This window comes from Emys orbicularis, chromosome 3 (genome assembly GCF_028017835.1).
Source record: "Emys orbicularis isolate rEmyOrb1 chromosome 3, rEmyOrb1.hap1, whole genome shotgun sequence".
NCBI classification, from domain to species: Eukaryota; Metazoa; Chordata; order Testudines; family Emydidae; genus Emys; species Emys orbicularis.
In genome coordinates this window covers 185237916-185260171 of record NC_088685.1, presented here as the reverse complement: position 1 = coordinate 185260171, position 22256 = coordinate 185237916, and positions in this window count along the sequence as shown.

Here is a 22256-nt window from a genome sequence, read left to right as displayed (position 1 = left end):
CCCTGACCCCAGCCCTGGAGCGCCGGGTGGGCAGCATGGCCCACAGCCCTATCCCCGTTGTGCTGGGTGGGTGGGTGTGCAGCTCAAGCACTGGCTCCAGCCGCCCGGAGTCCCTGGCCGCAGGCCACCCCCACTAGTCCCAGCCCCAGCCCGGGCCCTGGGGGAAGAGCTGCAGCAGAGCGTGGAGGGAAGCAGGAAGGGGTCTGGGGGGGGAGGGGAACGTGGGGGGGGGGGCACGCAGGGCTGTTTGAGGAGGCTCAGCCTTCCCTGACCTTTGATACATGCTGCCCATGATTGACAATGCTGAGATCAAAAATATTTGAGAAAAAGTAGGGCCCTATTGTAAGAGAAAGTTATTGGATGTGGGGAGAGATTGTGGGAGGGAAGGCTGAGGCTATAATTCACTCTTTGAGTAAAGGAAGATAAAGTAGAGTGAAGGCAAATGTTTTCCTTCTATGAAAATGCAATCCACATTGGACCTTATGACACTTGCAGTAGCAGCTGTAGTTCTGAAAGAACAATTTCAAGAGTTAAACATTGTTAGGTACCATACTAATGCATCTGTAGGTTTAGTCTGACTCTATTTCTTGATTTGGACATACAGACAGGCAATTAATTTAAATTAGGCTATATGAGGAGGGATGTTATTGTGATAGATTTTCTCGTTGGTTAATTTAGAACTAGCAGCAATGACATCCAGTCTAATTTATTTTAATTTATGGGCATATTCAATCTTAAATTCAACAGCAGGAAAAAAACACATGAAATTGATCAGATTTTTTTCTGTATTTCTATCCCATAAACATGGTGAAAACTGAGTAGATGAGGCGAAAGGAAAAGTTGCCAAATTGTTTATATCAATTGAAATCAAAATGTGAGACCTATGTGGAAAATAATTCTCTTGCTTTGAGTGAATTCTACAACCTATAGTTAAATGTCTGATTACCTTGAGTTTTACTCAGAATAAATGCTTTATTCAGCTGAGTATAAAAATGTATTCCATTTGTTTGAAATGTGCTTGTATTTCTTTGAAACCAAAATGCCATTTCATCAAAAAAGTAACATGCTGTATGTGAAAAAAGGAAAGAGTATTCAGATTCAGTTTGTGGCAAGCTGGTATACTGAAAAAAATTATTTCCAGGGACAACTTTTTAAATACCCATTAATTTGGGGCTTATTAATGCATGGGGTCCCTTTGTTCCCAAACAAGACAGTAACCTGCTTAATGCCTCACCAACATCTCCAGAGAATACCACCCTGCTCACCCTGGAATCTTGAAGGGACAACTTTCTGTCTTGTGTATCAGTCTGAGAGAGGTTTTGATTTTCTATCATTCCTCTGTGTGTTTACCCATCCCTAGTATCTCATGGCTTCTGGGCTCTCTTATGTGTCCCCCATGAGCCTGTGTCACCAGCTATCCATGGTACTTATGGGCCTATAGTAACAAAGCATCTGAGTGCCTCATAATCTTTAACATATTTATCCTCATAAAGTCCCTCTGAGTTAAGGAAGTGTTATTATCATTATTATTACCAATTTCACAGATGGAGAACTGAAGCAAAGAGAGACTAGCCCAAGGTCACACAGTAAGTCTGTGGCAGAGTAGGGCGCTGAACCCAAGTCTTCCAATTCCCAGGCTAGCACCCTAACCACTGGATCGTTTCCATTGCTCTGTGACACATTCCTTATTCCCCAGGTCTATCTTCCTTTTTTCCTCCCATATCCCACCATGTATTTATCCCCCATGTCTCTCTCCTTCAATCACTGCAGTGGATTCTGGGAAGTAGAAGAGATAGGCTCCCTTCCCACAGTCACTCACTGCAGGGGTCAAAAAGGAATGCTGCTGTCACACACAAGTCTAAGCTCCCCATGTAGTGCCAGTTGGTATGCTGACTAGAGCTGGGCAGAGAACAGTAATTCCACTTCACAGACAATTCTGATATTGTGAAATTTGGTTTTGGCCAATTAAGCATGAAATAAAAAAATTCAAAGTTCTCCACAGAAGTAAATGAAGCTCCAGCTCTGGAGCACTCTGCCTGGTGGACTGCAGCAGACACTGAAAGTGCCTAGGTCCCTGACCCCAAGTCAGTCTGCCTGGAGTTCAGGCTCCCAGAGTGGGAGGCTTTGGGAGCCGAAGCTACCGAGGAGCTGGAAGCCTGGGATCCCCAGCAACTGACCAAATTGGCTGCTAAGGAGACAGTCAGGCAACCTGGCAAGAAACCAGGCAGGTTTTGAAAAATGTCTGGATTCCATCAGAACTTTGTCCAAATTGAACTGTCCCCCTGAATCATCTTGATTTTGAAGAATCAGTTAATCCCAATGAAAAAAATGTTTTGTCCTAATTTTTTCTGACCAGGAATGCTGACCTATTGTGTTACAGCTGTAGATATGTTTTTGTCAGGGTAAAATTATTCAAAATTCACAGCACATTCACAGTAAAAAGTAGATAATTTCACACTACAGTCACGGCAACCTTGTGGACCCTTCTGGTTAGTTTGCTTTCATCTAGAGGTTTTTAAGGTCAGGCTTGACAAAGCCCTGGCTGCAGGAACGCCACCAGCTTTTCTGCCGCCCTAGGCGGCGGAAGGTCCCGCCCCGAAATGCCGCCCCCCACAGAGGCGGCAGAAGGTCCCGCCACCAAAATACCGACGCGGTCGCCGCCCCCAAAATTGTAGCGCCCTAGGCAACTGCCTAGGTCGCCTAATGGGTTGCGCCGGCCCTGCCTGGCTGGGATGATTTAGTTGGGGATTGGTCCTGCTTTTAGCAGGGGGTTGGACTAGATGACCTCCCGAGGTCCCTTCCAACCCCAAGCTACTATTTAAAGGTTAGGGGAATGGCATGACATATTTAAATAATATTTTATTTAATGAATGTGCATTGTTGAAAACAGGCCCTATCAATAAGTTATTACACTTATAATCAACCAGGCCTCATGAAATGAGTGTATCAGTTGGAGTGTTTCTTATTGTATGGTAATTCCTATAAAGCCTTTGTGTCAGGTCATGTTTCAGTAAGTTATAATGAAAGGTGTGAAATGGTAAATAATATGTTTTAAAGAGAAACAAAGCCCTATTTGATCCCATGCTTCCAGGAGATTCCACTACCACTTTACAATTGTATCGTCTAATAAAAGACTGGGGGAAAAGCAACACAGACATTTTATATGAAAACATCTAAACAGAGTAAGACTAAGGAGTCATGGGGTAGCACCACCTCAAGAGGAGCCTGGGTTGAATTACCTAGCTCCCCCTTGTTGAGTGGCTTACTCACCCCCATGCATCCAATTTCTCCCCTGCTCCCCATCTCTACCTTTTCAGGGTACAGGTTAGTTTCCCCCATGCATTTGGACGGTGAGTGAAGGGTAGAGTTAAGGCTCCTCCCACTCCTTGCCCCTCTCTGCCTACTTACGCATGGGTGGAGAAGTATAGCGTGAGCAGCCCCCACTCACTTCACTGTGGCTAGAGCTATAATCCGAGCAGACCTTACTTGGCCAACCAAGGGAGTGAAGGGTAGTGGGAACCTTGGTCCCCTTTGTGGCAGAGTAAAGGCAAGGGACAATCTAGCCCAGAAGACATGTCTTTAAAATACTGTACACTGTAATTCCACAAAGATTCATGGTGTATTAAATATGTACTGTGAAAAATGTCAAATGATTCCTTTTTGGCATGCACTTCCTAGTTTAATAACCTGCATAATGCTGGGGAAATTTCAATTTGTCCTTATTAATTAACATAAGCATTGTTCTTCAGAGATACACTTTTTTTCCCCTTTTCCCTGGACAACTTTAAGATGAGGACTAATAGCTGAGGAAATTATGCATGTGAATGCACCATAGGGTTTAACAAATAACAGTCTATGTAACTGATGCAAGAGAGTATTATGGACAGATTCTGCCCCGGTTTGAAGTGCATACATCCCTGGATGAGGCACATAGGGCAGAGTTGTCAAAAGACTTCAGTACTCTTCTGCTCTTGTTGAAGAAAATGGGAGCTGCTGAGTGCTGAAAATGTTTTCAAGATCTAGCCCTTTATTTATTTAGGGAGTGGGAGCTGAACTCTTTTAAAATTTCACCCCGAATGAAAGTGCTGAGTATGTTTTCAAACTTGGCCTTCATATGTAAGTTTTGGAGGTGACAAGAAAGAATTCTTAGTGAATCAGGCCCCTGAATTGTGTTACCTCAGAAACCAAGTTAAAAGTCATAAGAAAATGGTTGAAGATTTGGAGTTTTGTTTCCCTAAATACTCCTTGTCAAGAAACATTATCCCTCAATTAGAAAACTAATTGTCAGATTCAATTCAACTTCTTATTTTATTTGGTTGTATAGCAGTAGCACCCAGGAGCCCCTGTAATGGACAAAGGACCCCATTATGCTAGGTGCTGTATGAACAAAAGGACAGCCTTTGCCCCAAAGACCTTACAGTGTAAATAGTGTTGCGTATATGATTAAGAGGGGGCTATTAGGTGCAAGATTGATTGGTTGATATCTCAAGCTCAGCAAGTTCAGAACACTGTTTCAATATTCTGCATCAAAGTACACAATTATCGTTTTAATTTAATTTGCCTGTGTGCGACTGTATACCAATTGTGTTTCTATAATCTGTTTAAGCTGTTCTAGATGATGTGTAAGAGTAACTGAAAGATAAATGATTGCTAACGTTTTAGCAGAAAACAACGAGGAGTCCTTGTGATACCTTAGAGACTAACAAATTTATTTGGGCATAAGCTTCCGTGGGCTAGAAGCCACTTCAGCAGATGCATGGAGTGAAAAATACAGTAGGCAGGTATAAATATACAGCACAAGAAAAGATGGGAGTTGCCTTAACAAGTGGGGGGTCAGTGCTAACAAGGTCAATTCAATCAGGGTGGATGTGGCCCATTCCCAACAGTTGACAAGAAATGGTCAATATTCACTGTGGGTTCTAGCCCACGAAAGCTTATGCCCAAATAAATTTGTTAGTCTCTAAGATACCACAAGGACTCCTCATTGTTTTTATTGATACAGACTAACATTTGAAACATTTTAGCAGGCACCCTTAATTTGATATTCTAAAGGGCTTTTTATTAGAACAAAAGTGGAGTCTGTAAACTGAAAAAAATCACCAGTTCTAAATGTAGTTGATTTAATATTGATTTGATTTTCTAGGTAACGTACTTGATTCAACAGTTTTTGCATTTGATTTAGCAGATGGTGATTTTTGATTCTGTATATAAAATACACTAGTTGGTAAGCGAAATGTCTGAGAAATAGTGGTTTTGATTGAAAAGGAAGTGCATTTCCTTTTTATAGTTGACTTTTCCAGTTCCTTTTATTTTATTTATTTATTTTTTGTCTCTTGAAACAAGTATTTTTTTGAGCATGGCCTGTTGAATTTACCGTAGAATGCATTTACAATATTTTCCTTACACTGTAACATTCTATGGGGATTTAAAGGGTAATGTATTTCATCAGTTATTGTATTCATTTCAAAGTATTGTGTATCTGAAATCATTTTGAATTTCTGAACCAGAGATCATATCCTTCTATGACTTCCAGTCCATTAACATCCCTGACTTCTCCACAATTTATAATTCTTCCTTGCCTCATCTCCATTACCACTGTTGACTCTGTAGTCCTTTATCTTCACCCTTGATCCCTCTCTCCTTCAGCTTTGTTTGTCCATGTAGTTTCCACTCCAGCACTCACTTCATAGTTGCCTCCTTTGCTCCTTGTCCCTGCTGCACACTTCCCACAAAGTAAATTCACTGTCCCTTCCTTAAAAGACACCTATGCATCTGAAGAAGTGAGGTTTTTACCCACGAAAGCTTATGCCCAAATAAATCTGTTAGTCTTTAAGGTGCCACCAGACTCTTTGTTGTTTTTAAAAGACACCATCTTCTTTAATCAACAGCTGTACTTCTCTTGCTTATTGATACTTAACCTACAATCCTCATTGTGACAGATATTGTAGTCCCCTATAATATCTTGGGGGACCATAATATATTAAGTTTATGTGTTACTGTGGGCCAGGGTCTGTATGGAGCTACATGGGGAGGGTTATCACAGCTCCTTCAGGAACCTCAACACTGAGGCGTGAGTAAGGTGAATCACTTAGGCCTGGTCTACACTACGAGTTTAGGTCGACTTTAGCAGCATTAAATCGAATTAAGCCTGGACACGTTCACACGACAAAGCCCTTTCTTTCGACTTAAAGGGCCCTTTAAACCAGTTTCTTTACTCCACCTCCGACGAGGGGATTAGCGATAAAATCAGCCTTAGCGGGTCGGAATTGGGGTAGTGTGGATGGAATTCGACGTTATTGGCCTCCGGGAGCTATCCCACAGTGCTTCATTGTGACCGCTCTGGACAGCACTCTCAACTCAGATGCACTGGCCAGGTAGACAGGAAAAGCCCCGCGAATGTTTGAATTTCATTTCCTGTTTGCTCAGCGTGGAGAGCACAAGTGACCACGCAGAGCTCATCAGCACAGGTAACCGTGATGGAGTCCCAGGATCGCAAAAGAGCTCCATCATGGACCGAACGGGAGGTACGGGATCTGCTCACCATATGGGGAGATGAATCAGTGCTACCTGAACTCCGTAGCAGTAAACGAAATGGCAAAATATTAGAAAAGGTCTCCAAGGCCATGAAGGACAGAAGCCATAACAGGGACGCACAGCAGTGTCGCATGAAAATTAAGGAGCTAAGGCAAGCCTACCACAAAGCCAGAGAGGCAAACGGAAGGTCCGGGGCAGAGCCGCAAACATGCCGCTTCTACGCGGAGCTGCATGCCATGCTAGGGGGTGCAGCCACCACTACCCCAACCGTGTGCTATGACTCCCTCACTGGAGAAACACACAGGGAAGCGGGTTCGGGGTACGAGGAAGATGAGGATGAAGATAATGTAGATAGCTCACAGCAGCAAGGAAGCGGAGAAACCAGTTTCCCCAACAGCCAGGATATGTTTATCACCCTGGACCTGCAACCAGTAACCCCCGAACTCACCCAAGGCGTGCTCCCAGACCCTGAGGGCACACAGGGGACCTCTGGTGAGTGTACCTTTGTAAATATTACACATGGTTTAAAAGCAAGCGTGTTTAATGATTAATGATTAATTTGCCCTGGCAATCGTGGCCAGTACAGCTACTGGAAAAGTCTGTTAACGTGTATGGGGATGGAGCAGAAATCCTCCAGGGACATCTCCAGAAAGCTCTCCTTCATGTACTCCCAAAGCCTTTGCAAAAGGTTTCTGGGGAGGGCTGCCTTATCCCGTCCGCCATGGTAGGACACTTTACCACGCCAGGCCAGTAGCACGTAGTCTGGAATCATTGCATAACAAAGCATGGCAGCGTATGGTCCCGGTGTTTGCTGGCATGCAGACAACATCCATTCCTTATCGCTCTTTGTTATCCTCAGGAGAGTGATATCATTCACGGTCATCTGGTTGAAATGGGGCGATTTTATTAAGGGGACATTCAGAGGTGCCCCTTCCTGCTCTGCTGAACAGAAATGTTCCCCGCTGTTAGCCACGCAGTGGGGGGGAGGGGTGAAGTGATCATCCCCGATAATTGGGTGTGTGTGGGGGGGGGTTAGTTGGGTTTGTGCTGCATGTTAACCCGGAAACCGCAGCCCCTCCTTTTACATTGCAAACCCATTTTAAATGGCCAACCCAACGGGTGCTTGTTATGGAAAATGAGGGCACTACTGTTTGAAACCATTCCCACATGTTAAGAAGGTTAAAAAAGCCAAAAGACTGTGGCTTACCATGGCTGCCTGCAAGCTGAAATCTGTTGCCTGGCACTGCGTGAGTGATCTCTCACACCAAACCGGCAGGCCCTCAATATAAGAGGAAAAATGCGACCTTGTAACGAAAGCACATGTGCTGTGTAATGTGAACAGCAAAATTTAACGTGAAAGAGTGTACCCATTGTTCTCTAAAATGTGTCTTTTTTAACCACCTCTCCCTTCTCCTCCACCAGCTGCAAATGTTTCTCCTTCACAGAGGCTAGTGAAGATTAGAAGGAGAAAACAGCGGACTCAGGATGATATGTTCGCGGAGCTCCAGATGTCCTCCCACGCTGACAGAGCACAGCAGAATGCGTGGAGGCAGTCAATGTCAGACTACAGAAAAGCACAATATGAACGAGAGGAGAGGTGCTGGGCTGAATCGCGGGATGAACAGAGCAAGTGGCGGGCTGAAGATGATAGGTGGCGTCAGCTTGCAGACAGAAGGCAAGAGTCGATTTTCCGGCTGCTGGAGCATCAAACTGATATGCTCCAGCTTATGGTTGAGCTGCAGGAAAGGCAGCAGGAGCAGAGACTGCCGCTACAGCCCCTGTGTAACCAACAGCCCTCCTCCCCAAGTTCCATAGCGTCCTCACCCAGATGCCCAAGAACACGGTGGGGGGGCCTCCGGCCACCCAGTCACTCCACCGCAGATGATTGCCTGAGCATCAGAAGGCTGGCCTTCAATAAGAGTTAAAGATTTAAACTGCAATGTGTCCTTTTCCTTCCCTCCTCCCCCACCCATCCCAGGCTACCTTGGCAATTATCCCCCTAGTTGTGTGATGAATTAATAAAGAATGCATGAATGTGAAGTAACAATGACTTTATTGCCTCTGCAAGTGGTGCTCGAAGGGGGGAGGGGAGGGTGGGGTGGTTGGTTTACAGGGAAGTAGAGTGAACCGGGTGGGGGGGGCGGAGGGTTCATCAAGGAGAAACAAACAGAAGTTTCACACCGTAGCCTGGCCAGTCACAAAACTCGTTTTCAAAGCTTCTCTGATGCACACCGCGCCCTGCTGTGCTCTTCTAAGCGCCCTGGTGTCTGGCTGCGCGTAATCAGTGGCCAGGCGATTTGCCTCAACCTCCCACCCCGCCATAAATGTCTCCCCCTTACTCTCACAGATATTGTGGAGCGCACAGCAAGCAGCAATAACAATGGGGATATTCTTTTTGCTGAGGTCTGAGCGAGTCAGTAAGCTGCGCCAGCGCGCTTTTAAACATCCAAATGCACATTCCACCACCATTCGGCACTTGCTCAGCCTGTAGTTGAACAGGTCCTGACTACTGTCCAGGCTGACTGTGTACGGCTTCATGAGCCATGGCATTAAGGGGTAGGCTGGGTCCCCAAGGATCACGATAGGCATTTCAACATCCCCAACGGTTATTTTCTGGTCCGGGAAGAAAGTCCCTTCCTCCAGCTTTCGAAACAGACCAGAGTGCCTGAAGACACGAGCATCATGTACCTTTCCTGGCCATCCCACGTTGATGTTGGTGAAACGTCCCTTGTGATCCACCAGAGCTTGCAGCAGCATTGAAAAGTCCCCCTTGCGGTTTATGTACTCGGTGGCTTGGTGCTCCGGTGACAAGATAGGGATATGGGTTCCGTCTATCGCCCCACCACAGTTTGGGAATCCCATTGCAGCAAAGCCATCCACTATGGCCTGCACGTTTCCCAGAGTCACTACCCTGGATATCACCAGGTCTTTCATTGCCCTGGCAACTTGTATCACAGCAGCCCCCACAGTAGATTTGCCCACTCCAAATTGATTCCCGACTGACCGGTAGCTGTCTGGCGTTGCAAGCTTCCACAGGGCTATCGCCACTCGCTTCTCAACTGTGAGGGCTGCTCTCATCCTGGTATTCTGGTGCTTCAGGGCAGGGGAAAGCAAGTCACAAAGTTCCATGAAAGTGCCCTTACGCATGCGAAAGTTTCGCAGCCACTGGAAATCGTCCCACACCTGCAGCACAATGCGGTCCCACCAGTCTGTGCTTGTTTCCTGTGCCCAGAATCGGCGTTCCACGACATGAACCTGCCCCAGTAACACCATGATTTGCACATTGCTGGGGCCTGTGTCTTGTGAGATGTCTATGTCCATGTCAATTTCCTCATCGCTCTCGTCGCCGCGCTGCAATCGCCTCCTCGGCTGGTCCTGGTTTTGCTTTGGCATGTCCTGGCTCTGTATATACTCCAGGACAATGCGCGTGGTGTTCATAGTGCTCATAATTGCCACGGTGATCTGAGCGGGCTCCATGATCCCAGTGCTATGACGTCTGGTCTGAAAAAAGGCGCAAAACTAGTATCTGACAGACGGAGGGAGGGAGGGAGGGGCGAGTGATGACATGGCATACAGGTACAGGGAATTAAAATCAACAAAGGTGGCTGTGCATCAGCGAGAAACACAAACAACTGTCACACAGAATGCCCCCCCCCCCCAAAGATTGAACTCAAAACCCTGGGTTTAGCAGGCCGTTGATTTCACGGAGGGAGGGGGAAGCAAATGAATACAGAACAAATCTATTTTTTACATCTTAAGCTGGCAGATAACGGTGCAGCATGACTGATAGCCCTCGGCATCTTCTGGGTGCTTGGCAGAAAATACTGGGCGCTTGGCAGAAAATAGCATACTACGACTGATAGCCATCATCATCAAGACAGTTCGATAGGACTGAGCATGTCTGCCCAGGTGCCCATGATTGACAGCCACTGCAGTACGATGATGAGGGATACCAGTCGTAATATACCATCTTCTACGAAAAGGCAAGGGGCTGCTGCTGTGTGCAATGCAGCCCCACGTCTGCCAGCCCCACATCTGCCAGCACCCAGATCGCCGCTGAAGGCTACCAGTCATACTGCACCGTCTACTGCCAAAAGGCAATTAGCTGCTTCTGTGTAGCAATGCAGTACCACGTCTGCCGGCACCCAGAGGACATATGGTGACGGTGAGCTGAGCTGAGCTGAGTGGGCTCCATGCTTGGCGTGGTATGTTGTCTGCACAGGTAACCCAGGTAAAAAGACGCAAATCGATTGTCTGCCGTTGCTCTGACGGAGGGGGAGGTGCCTGACAACATGTACCCAGAACCCCCCGCAACACTGTTTTGCATCATTCAGGCATTGGGATCTCAACCCAGAATTCCAATGGGCGGCGGAGACTGCGGGAACTGTGGGATAGCTACCCACAGTGCAACGATCCGGAAGTCGATGCTAGCCTCGGTACTGTGGACGCGGTCCGCCGACTTAATAAACTTAGAGCATTTTATGTGGGGACACACACAATCGGCTGTATACAACCGATTTCTATAAAACCGGCTTCTATAAATTCGACCTAATTTCGTAGTGTAGACATACTCTTAGGTTGTAAACCCCTCCGGAGAGGTACTACCTGCTGGGGAGGCATGCATATACTGGTTCCAACTGGATTTTCCAGAGACCTACAGATAAAGAAAGGGCTTTTGGTATAAAGAGGCTGGGTTTAAACTTGGCTGTGGGGATGGGAAATCAGTATGCCATCGGACACTTAATAGGTTAATTGGAAATGTCTCACTACACCCAGCAACAAGCTGACTAAAAAGGTGTCTGAATTGTCTGGACTAAAGCATTTACCTTTGTTCAAATAATATGTGCCTTTGTGTTTTCCTGGCCCCTGCCTGTACCACACCATAACATGGTATTAGAAGTGCATGGATCCCATCTTCAGAGAGAGGCGAGAACAAGGGGAAAGAATTCACAGAAGAAAGATCCTTTCCCTTTCTAGATTTCACAACCCTAGGCATAGTAGCAGACACAGAAAAGGTTCCGCTGCCATGACTTCAAAGGAAGGAGAGGGATGCTCATGGGAGGAAAAGCCCGAGACTAGGGAAAATAAAGAAAAGAAAAGCAAGGTGGAGGAAAATAAAATCTCATTTAAGAGAAGTCTCTGCAGCGAGACTGGGCTGTAGATTAAAAACAAAACAAAAAAACCCCCCTGAAGCTGAAACAAGGAGGCAAAGACAGGGAAGGGCCATCTCCACAAGATCAGGGAAAAGAAAAAAAACAGTTCCTTTTAGGCCCAGAAGCAGCAAAACCATAAAGTGTTTGCAAGTAAATAAGATCAATGAAGCATATGTTACTCATAACCCCTCAAAATGCCTCATTGTTGCTGCTGATCAATCAGTGTGGCCAAAACATACAGGTAATTTTGAGCAGTTTCATGTGGCATTAGGACTTTTTAAATAAGAACAAGGATTTCCACATCAATTTTATAATCTACACCGCAGAAGATCAAGCAGTGGATATTCTGGTGATACCTAGCTTAACTCTGAATTGGAAAAGTGAGTATGAAACAGTAAAGAAATTGTTTGAGACATATTGTGTGGGAAATCTCAGCTAACCCCAAAAAGAAAATGAAGAAAGGAAGCGCATGCATTAAAGCTAGTATAGTATGCAGAAACTGTTTTGAGAAGCAAATGGAATAAAAGCAACAGATGAGGTGCATGTAGGTTATGACAGAAGCTTTGACCCAGGAAAATACAGTTTCCATAAAGCCGTCAGGAGAGAAGAGTTCAATAGTAGAGACTAAACACAACCCAAGAAAATAAAAAGAGGAACAGCTCAAAATTAATGGAGATAAACCTCAGATTGACAATGATTATATGCTGCATCCAGCTTTTAGGATATTGTTTTGTCTTCCCATTTACATTGTCAATTCCATGGTGTACAAGAACAAAACATTTAGCTAGGGAGTATGGGAAAAAATGTCAAACTGCCTACGAGTCAGATTTTCAGAAGTATTTAGGCCCCTAAAGATACAAATAGATGCTTATTGGGATTTTCAAAAACACCTGAGTACCTAACTCTCATTGATTTCAATAGGAATTAGGAACAATGCTGAAATAATACATCTATGGCATTCTTAATCGAGAAAGAGCTCAGGAAGTCATAGTTCTGAAATCATGATTGTCCATAAACAATAAAAGAAATGAAGTAAACCAAACTTGTTAGGTTTAATCATTCTTGCAAAAAGTAGTAGCATACTTTATCTAGTTCTGATTTTTTAAATAACTTTATACAATATAGTAGTGCTTGTGGAATTACAAATGTAGAGCAATTCTTAAATTGATTGCACATGGCGGGTCAAAGATCCATGAATTCTGCTTTGTTAAAGCTGTTTCTGTTTCCATACAACAGAGAGACTAACTTTTGTAACTTCCAAGCATATTTTATCCCTGAACTACATATAAATTATTTGTGTCAGTAATAGTTTTCCAGTAACATGGCTACTGCTTTGTGACTTATTTCCTTAATAAATAATTTTAATGCCATTTGCTGTCAGCTCTGAAGGCTAACACTTTAAATAAATCCATAGTCAATGTAAAATGCAGTTATCTAGCTGGTTTGCCACTACACCTTCAAAGACCTAGAAAAGAACACTATCTACTAGGATTAATGGCTAATTTGGCCCTATGATTATTTTGTCTCATGTATTTACCAGGACTATTTACCCTATTTACTAGGAAGCTTTAAAAACTTGGATATATGGGGAAATACTTCAAATAACAGACACAGAAATAGAAAATGTAATTTCTGCATATTTATATATACACACTGCTTTTAAACCATTCAGATCGTAAAAATCTGAGGCACCTATCATCATGGCATCTAAGCAGTAATATTAATATTTCCATGGTTAATGTATATAAACTTCCAGGATAGCTACTCAGGATAATTTCTGCAGGCACATTGTGCTTTCATTAAGAACTTAGCAGCAAGGTCAGACAGGGTGGAGGGATAGCTCAGTGATTTGAGCTTTAGCCTGCTAAACCCAAAGTTCTGAGTTCAATCCTTGAATGGGGCAGTTAGGGATCTAGGGCAAAATCAGTACTTGGTCCAACTAGTGAAGGCAGGGGGCTAGACTCAATGATTTTTCAGCATCCCTTCCAGTTCTATGAGATAGGTATATCTCCATATTTGAAAAGAAGCAAAGGGTTTGACTGCAAGGTCCTGAGCACCTCCAGCTCTGGTCATTATTTTGACCTTCTACCAAATCTCATGGTGTCCAGCCAATGCTCATTCCTTATCTCCCAATTCTTTTTTTCCTTCCCCTCTTTCTTTTGACTCTTTTGTGTCTATTTACACTGTAAGCACTTTGGGGCAGGAGCTATTCTTGTTATATGTCTGAAAAGCACATTTTTATACACTATATAATAATTACATATGAAAAACGATATTAGGTTGCAAAGTCAAACCTTGAATAAAGCAGGGTTCCTAGAGAAAAAATAATATGCAATCATGTAACTAAAGACACTATGATAATGCATATGCATAAGAAGGCTGCAACCATGAGTCTGAAATTTCCTAGCTTTCAAGTGCTTGACTTTACAATCTAATTTTTCCCCCCTTTAGTTAAATTCACAAAAAGGACTCGGGTTTCATTATAGACTGGGATGGGCAAACTTTTTGGCCCAAGGGCCACATCTGGGAATAGAAATTGTATGGCAGACCATAAATGCTCACAAAATTGGGGTTGCGGTGCAGGATGGGGTGAGGGCTCTGGTTGGGGGTGCAGGTTCTGGGGTGGGGCTGGGGATGAGGGGGTTGGTGTGTAGGAGGGTGCTCCGGGCTGGGACCAAGGGGTTCGGAGGGCAGGAGGGGGATCAGGGCTGGGGCAAGGGGTTGAGGTGCGAGGAGAGACTCAGGGGTGCAGGCTCTGGGCGGCACTTAGCTCAAGTGGCTCCCAGAAGCAGCGGCATAACCCTTCTTTGGCTCCTATGTGGAGGTGTGGCCAGGTGGCTCTGCATGCTGCCCCGTCCTCAGGCAGTGCCCCTGCAGCTCCCATTGGCTGCAGTTCCTGGCCAACGTGAGCTGCGGAGGTAGTGCTTGGGGAGGGGGTAGCATACAGAGTGGAGCCCCCTGGCTGCCCCTACATGTAGGAGCTGGAGGAGGGCCATGCCGTTGCTTCTAGGAGCCACGTGGAGCGGCCCTAGACCCTGTTCCCCAGCTGGAGCACTGGAGCGTAGCCATGCCACTGCTTCTGGGAGCCGCATGGAGTGGCACCCGACCCTGCTTCCCAGATGGAGCATCAGAGTGCTGGAGCGGGGCAAGCCCCAGACCCTGCTCCTCAGCAGAAGCTCAAGGGCTGGATTAAAATGGCTGGGGGGCTGGATGTGGCTCATGGGCCGTAGTTTTCCCACCCCTGTTATAAACACTACAGCTCAGTGAAGGCCTCTGCTCAAAGTGTAGCTGCAGTAAAAAAATATATAAACTAGCTATTAGGAAGCATAATGAATAGGATAGAGAATAAACAAAGACTATTATAATGCCTTCATAGAAATAAATGGTGTGGCCTCATCTGGAATAGTGTGTGCAATATTGGTCACCCCACCTCAAATAGAAATTATAGAGGGGTTCAGAGAAGGGTGACAAGAATGATCAAGGGCCTGGAAAAATCTTGCACATGAAGACAGATTGAAAATAATAGGATTCCTTACCTTAGAAAAGAGATGAATGAGAGGTTACAGGCTAGGAAGTGTATAAAATAGTGAATGACCTAAAGAAGGTAGAGCAGGAGCTTCTGTGATCATACCACAAAAACAATGGGACATTCAATCAAATGAAAAGGTGGCTAATTCAAAAATGATATAAGGAAATAATTTTTCACACATGTAATTAGATTGTGGAACTCACTGCCACAGGATGTTGTTGAGGCCAAGAACTTAGCAAAATTCAAAAAGGAATTGGATATTTATATGGATATAAAGATAATTCAGTTATAACAACTAAAATAGTTGAAGGGATATTAAACCTCATGCTTCGGGGCTTATGTCCATCTCTAACTATTATAATCAGGATGTGACCTGATGTACAGTTCAGTAACTCCTCGCTTAACGTTGTAGTTATGTTCCTGAAAAATGCTACTTTAAGCAAAACGATGTTAAGCGAATCCAATTTCCCCATAAGAATTAATGTAAATGGCGGGGTTAGGTTCCAGGGAAATTGTTTTCGCCAGACAAAAAACAATATTATATATATATATACACACATATACATAGTATACGTTTTAAACAAACAATTTAATACTGTACACAGCATTGATGATTGTGAAGCTTGGTTGAGGTGGTGAAGTCAGAAGCTGGGATATTTCTCAGGGAATGCCTTACTGCTAAATGATGAACTAGCACTCGGCTGAGCCCTCAAGAGTTAACACATTGTTCTTAATGTAGCCTCACACTCTACAAGGCAGTAAGAATGGAGGGAGGGGAGACAGCATGGCAGAGAGAGACGGAGACACACACCCTGTGTGAGAGAGAGAGACGCGCATTGCCCCTTTAAGTACGCTGACCTCACTCTAAGTACATTGCCTTTTTAAGTAGATTAGCAAATTGAGACAGCAGCTGCTGCCAGCAAGCTCCCTCAGTCCTGAGCCCTGTAGTGTCCCTCCCTCCTCCCCGTGGAGATAAGGTACAGGAGATGAGGGTACAGGAGCAGGAGGGAGAGAGACACCCTGACATTAGCACCCCTCTTCCCCCCACCTCTGGACAGCAAGCAGGAGGCTCCCGGTAGCAGATCCAAGGCACAGGGCAGGAGCAGCACATGGCAGTGGGGGGAGGGACAGCTGAGCTGCCCGGCAATTGATAGCCTGCTGGGCAGCTACCGCACAGGGAACTTAGGGGAGTGGGTAACTGATGGGGGGCTGTTGGTCCACCCTGGTTCCAAGCCCCCACCAGCTAGCTCCAACAGGCTGCTCTTTCTGCAAGCAGTGGACAAAGCAGGCGGCTACCAAACAAAGTTATAAGGGACCATTGCTCAACTTTAAACAAGCATGTTCTCTAATTGATCAGCAACGTAACAACGAAACAACGTTAACCGGGAGGACTTTAAGTGAGGACTTACTGTTCTTCCTTTGTCATGTGTGGTATTGGCCATTTTCAGACAGAATGAGAATACTGGACTAGATGGACACCACGTCTGATCTAATAAAGCACAGCCTGTATTCCTGTCTTGGTGAAAGACAAATGCACATTAGATTTTCCACAATGCAGAAGTGCAGGCTAACATGAGAAATAAGTGACAGTGATAGGGCAGACAAAGAATCCGGTAAGTTGTAACATCAAAAAGCTGATAATACTCACTAGCGGTGTCCTCTTTGCATATAGCAACTGAAGACTTATTGTGAGCCAGATTCTAGTCAGCTACGAAACAGGGCACTTTTCTCACTCTTGATGCCTGAGAGAGGAGATGTCTAAAATCCTGATGGGGAGAAGAGTACTGGCTCCCTACTAGTGTCTCTGGGGAGCTAGATGCCCGTAGAATGGTGAGGAGGATGCTCACAGAGGAGTCAGAGCTCCTAAAAGGTGTTGCAGTCGGTGTGCCAGTGTGCAGTGCACAAGAGCTTCCAGGAGAAATTGCAGCTGACACAGCACAAACTCTTCCTGTTGTCTTCAACTGCTGTGGGGCACCTCAGCACCCCCCTCACACTGTGACTCAAACAGAATCTAGCCACAAAAGATGAAGATCTGGGCATGGGTGCTGGAATTAGGGGTGCCGTTGCACCCCGTGGCTTGAAGTGGATTCCATTATATCCAGGTTTTACAATTTGGCTCAATAGCTCTGAGCACCCCCACTATAAATACTGTTCCAGCACCCCTGGATCTGGGGCCAAAACCTAGCATAGTGTGAATAGGTATGTTTCTATTGATTTCAGTGGAGTGATACAAATTCACATCAGCTGAGGATCTGATCCTATCTCTGCATGGCCCCAGACTGTCTTAGTGCTAGTTATTTATCTACTATTATACTGCTGTTGCACTTAGAGATCCCAATCAGCAATCAGGGCCCCATTTATGCTAGGCACTGTCCAAACAAGTAAAGCAAAGACATTCCCTGCCCTAGACAGCTCAGAATCAGGGATTTTGACAAGAAGTTAAAGGTGGATATCAGTAAAAAGGGTATGCACGGAGGGACATAGAAACAGTATATATGAAGACAGGTATGTTACATAAATTAGCATTATTTGTAGGCATAATTGAAAAGGTGAGTTTTAAGAATGGATTTAGGTAGGATAAGGGGGTTGCTTTACAATTTTTCATAAGAGAGTTCCTCCAACACAAGAGGGAAAAGGCACAAATATTCTTTCTGGAAAAGCAGACATATAGGCAATCAAAGCTGGTGTCAATCATAGAGCAAACAAGATATTAGATTTATAGGCATTTTGGTGGCTCTCATCACTGTAGTCACTGAACACTTTACAAATATTAATGAATTAGGCCTCACAGCACCTCAATAAGGTAGAAAATTAGTCTTTTTACAGATGGGGAAACTGAGGTACAGAGAAGATAAAGGACAGATTCCTAAAGTATTGAGGTGCCTCAAGTGGTGCAAGGAAAAATATTTTTATAAAGATGGGGGTGAGAATAATTAAAAAAAAAAACACCTTGTTCCCCCACCCAACTATAGATACTCTGGACCAGATCCATCTCTCTTATGGGAAAGGCACAGAAGGAAGAGTTTACCCTGCTCTGTTCAGAACCTGTGGACACGTTGTACTCCAGAGGCCAGTCATGGCTGGCCTTATCTCTCTATCTAATGAGCATCTAGTCAAATTGTTTTAACAATTTACTTCATTCTACTGGCAGATTTGCCCCTTCTGGCTGGTGCTCCCAATGCCCTCCTTTGGGCTTCTCATTTCCTAAAGTAGTGGTTTCATCAGAATAGGTTGACATTTTTTTAACCTTTTTTTAAATTAAAAAGTATAAATTTCATCAGTGTTGAGATATTTTGCAAAATTAATGCGATTGACACATTTTCTAAATTTTGACCCCTCCCACCCCCCCCTCAAGAAAAAGAAGGGAAAAAAATTACCAAAAGACTTCATTTCATTCAAATTTTTTTTTCATTGGAATTTTCCATGAAAGACTGAATGAAATCATTTTTTGTCTCAACAGAAATAAAATTGGAACTTTTGACCAGCTCTAGCATTCTGCACATTGACTCCTAGTCATTTGACACATTCACTTCCTGCCCCCTTGCCATGACCTAGTCCCTCTGTCCCTACGCTCAGGGTTTGGTTACACTACAGAGCCTTGGCTGGTATAGTTATGCCAGCAGAACCACTTAGTGTAGATAGACACTGTGTAAGCTTACAGAAGGAGTTCTTCTGACGGCATAGCTGTGAACAACATTAGCTATGCTGACAGAAGCACTCTGTAGATCGAGGGTTATTCCGGCATAGCTATGTCAGTTAGAGGGTGTGATTTTCTTCTACACTCCTAGGTGACATAGCTATTACAGCAAAACTTTGTAGAATAGACTAGGCCTTATTTGCTTTTTACAAGATTATTGTGTCATGAGCTGACGAGTTCTGAGGGCATCAATGGTAACTTTCCTCTTCCTGTTTCACAGGATCCTCCTGCTTCCTCTACCATAGCACCATCAGTATCAGTTGGCATGTAGTTGCTCTGCTTATTGCTCTGTGTTCTTTCCTCCATGTTTTTCCTCCATGTCTTCCTTTAATTCTCTCCTGCATCGTACATCTGTTTTTCTAGCAGCAAGTGGCCAACCAGTAGCTATTCATTGTTAGTTGCCTTATATACTGCTACTCCAGTTCACTCTATCTATAGTTTATGGGTTGGCATTATGGGCCTAAATTTAAAGTATCCACCTTCTATTTTCCTGTTTCTGGCATTTGCTAACCCATTATGCAGTTAATTCTTTGCAATCTAGAAAAGATTATAGCCTTCCACTGCTGCAATATTAAAGTTTAAAAATATCAATATCACCTACAAACCATCGATATTTCTTTCAACAGACCATGTCTCCATAATGATGGATGGCTCTGCCAGACTTTGAGTAGGATTTTGGCAAAGTAGCACAGTGTGAATATCTTTAGGAGATACACCACACTGATTTTTGCCTAATTTATCACTATTAGCCTGAGCAATTTCAACATTATAATAAGGGCTAAGGCATTGATTGTGGTTGTTTAATTTTTTTTAAAGAAAATATTTTCCATTTGTCATCATTATTTTTTATTTTGCACTTGACCTTTTAATCAAAGTGCACAATCAGTCATTTGCATCCTATGTTTATTTACTGATTATATTTGCTCATTTTTTAAATTTATTATTCAAGTGCTGAGTAACCACCGCCAGAAGGATGACTCATTACTATGGTACACAGCTATTATGCTGCTCAAAGAGGTGACTCTTGCTAGAGAAAGATATAGGATTGCCTTTCTTCACTCTAATATACTATGTGGAGGAGAGGCAAGATTAGTTCCTGGGAAGCTTCAGTTAAGCTAGACTTCTAGAAACAGGATACATAATTTGACTTCTGACCTATACAGAATATTCCAGTTTACAGAACTAATATTTTTAGAATCTTTATGAAAGGCAACATGTATGATAGCAAAGAATTTCACTTGAAGCAATTCCACCAATTTAATTGTCCTAGCAGGCAGAGTAGGGTACCCCCCCCCGCCCCAACTAGAATAACAGATTCTAGCAAGGTAAGACAGAAAATGCGCAAAGTGTGGTGCCACATTGCTTAATACCAGGGCTGGCTGGAAAGAAGAATTTCATTGTGTGAAATTTCTCAGGCTTTGGAATTTGGTTTTGTTCTGCATCAATACAAAACTGAGACTTTTGGGTTCATTCATGAGATACTTACCATAAAACAACCCATAACCTTATGGTTATGACACTTACCTAGCCTAATTTGTAACAGGGACTTGATCATTGGTCTCCCATATCCCAGGTGTGTGTCCTAACTAGAGCTATACAAAATATTTTTGGTGAATAGTAATTTAGCTGAAAAATGCATTTTCTGGGGCTCCAAAAGCATTTGTGAATCTGGGTTGAATCTGACAAATATTTTCAGCCAAAGAAAATAATTACAAAGTCTAAACATTTAGTTTCACCCATTTAAAAAAAAACTTTTTGACTTTTTCATATTCAAATGCTCTCTTAAGACCATTTTGAAATTTTGTTTCAACTTTTCATTTTGAAATGATGTTTTTGCAATTTGTCTAGTTAAAAAACAAAAACCATGAACAGCTGAAAAACATCTACAAATGACTGAACTGAAACAAAAATTCAAAACAAATTTTGTTTCTAGTTGACCAAAATTAGATCAATTCAAAGTGAACTTTTGAATTTTTCAATTTAACAAAAGTGTTTGAAAAAAATTGGTTTGGGTGTTGTTGTTTTTTATGTTGGCTTCTGAATTAAAAAAAGAATCAGTTATTTGCTCAGCTCTAGTCCTAACCACTGAGTTATTAGCTATTCTGGTCTCTCTCATTTTCTCTCACTTTGATCAGAAATTCCATCCTTGACTTGAAAAACCTCCCCACCAGAAGTGTAATCAAAACTGTTCCTGAGACAAGTTTCACTTTTGATTAATCAGATTTTCTGACAAAAAATGTTTTGTTGAAAAATTCCCAAACAGCTATACTTAATACTGTTGTAGACATGATGCACAGGGTATACATGAATACAGCCTGTTCTGAAGGAGAGAGAATGATCTTTTCTAATCCCTCAGTATCTATTACCCTACATATGGGTGGAGGGATAGTGAAAGCTAATGTGAATGCTTTCCACCCAGCAAAAGACCAGAATTAAAGTGAAACACTGCACCTCCAGCATAGACCTGGGCACTTCATAAAGCATAGAACTGGTGGGGGATAATGACATCTTACTAAATGGGCTATGCTCCCTGCACCAAATCCATCTGCTGACACCATTGATCTAAACCTGAGGCTAAGCCTTGTTTGAAAGGCTTGGTGTCAGATGTGTAAGGATCAGATGTGCAAGGAACTGATAAGGCACTTGTAAGAATGATCAATATTGTAGCTATGCTTAAAAAGCTCTTTCCTTATTGTGTTAAATACTGAAAGGAAGCTATAAGAAAAATGTGATCTGTCCTGCACATTTTAGTGGGTTAGTGGGGAGGGATAGCTCTGTGGTTTGAGCATTGGCCTGTTAAATCTAGGGTTGTGAGTTTAATCCTTGAGGGGGCCACTTAGGAATCTGGGGCAAAATCAGTACTTGGTCCTGCTAGTGAAGGCAGGGGACTGGACTCGATGACCTTTCAAGGTCCCTTCCAGTTCTAGGAGATAGGATATCTCCATTTAAAAAAAAAGTACCTTCATAAAACTCACATGGACCTACTCCTCAACCTGTTACTACCATATCTGGAGCAAGTTGTCCACCTGGTATGACCAGTCACACAGCACATGTAGCTAACTATGGAATCAGGAAGCAATAGCCATGGTAAATCATTTTTGAGAAATCTATGGGCTGAACAAAGTTCATATAAGTCATCCATCAAATACTGTGGTAATTGATAAAAAGCAAAGTCTGTTCTCAGGTACTTTGTGAACAGAAGAAAGAGCCAAATACCCTAGGAACTGCATGCACTGCAGTTTGAGTTATTGTAGATAGGTCACCATTGCAAATTAGACTTTACCTAGTTAAATAAATATTTTGACTAAATAGTTGAGCTTATACAAGGGAAAAATGATATAGA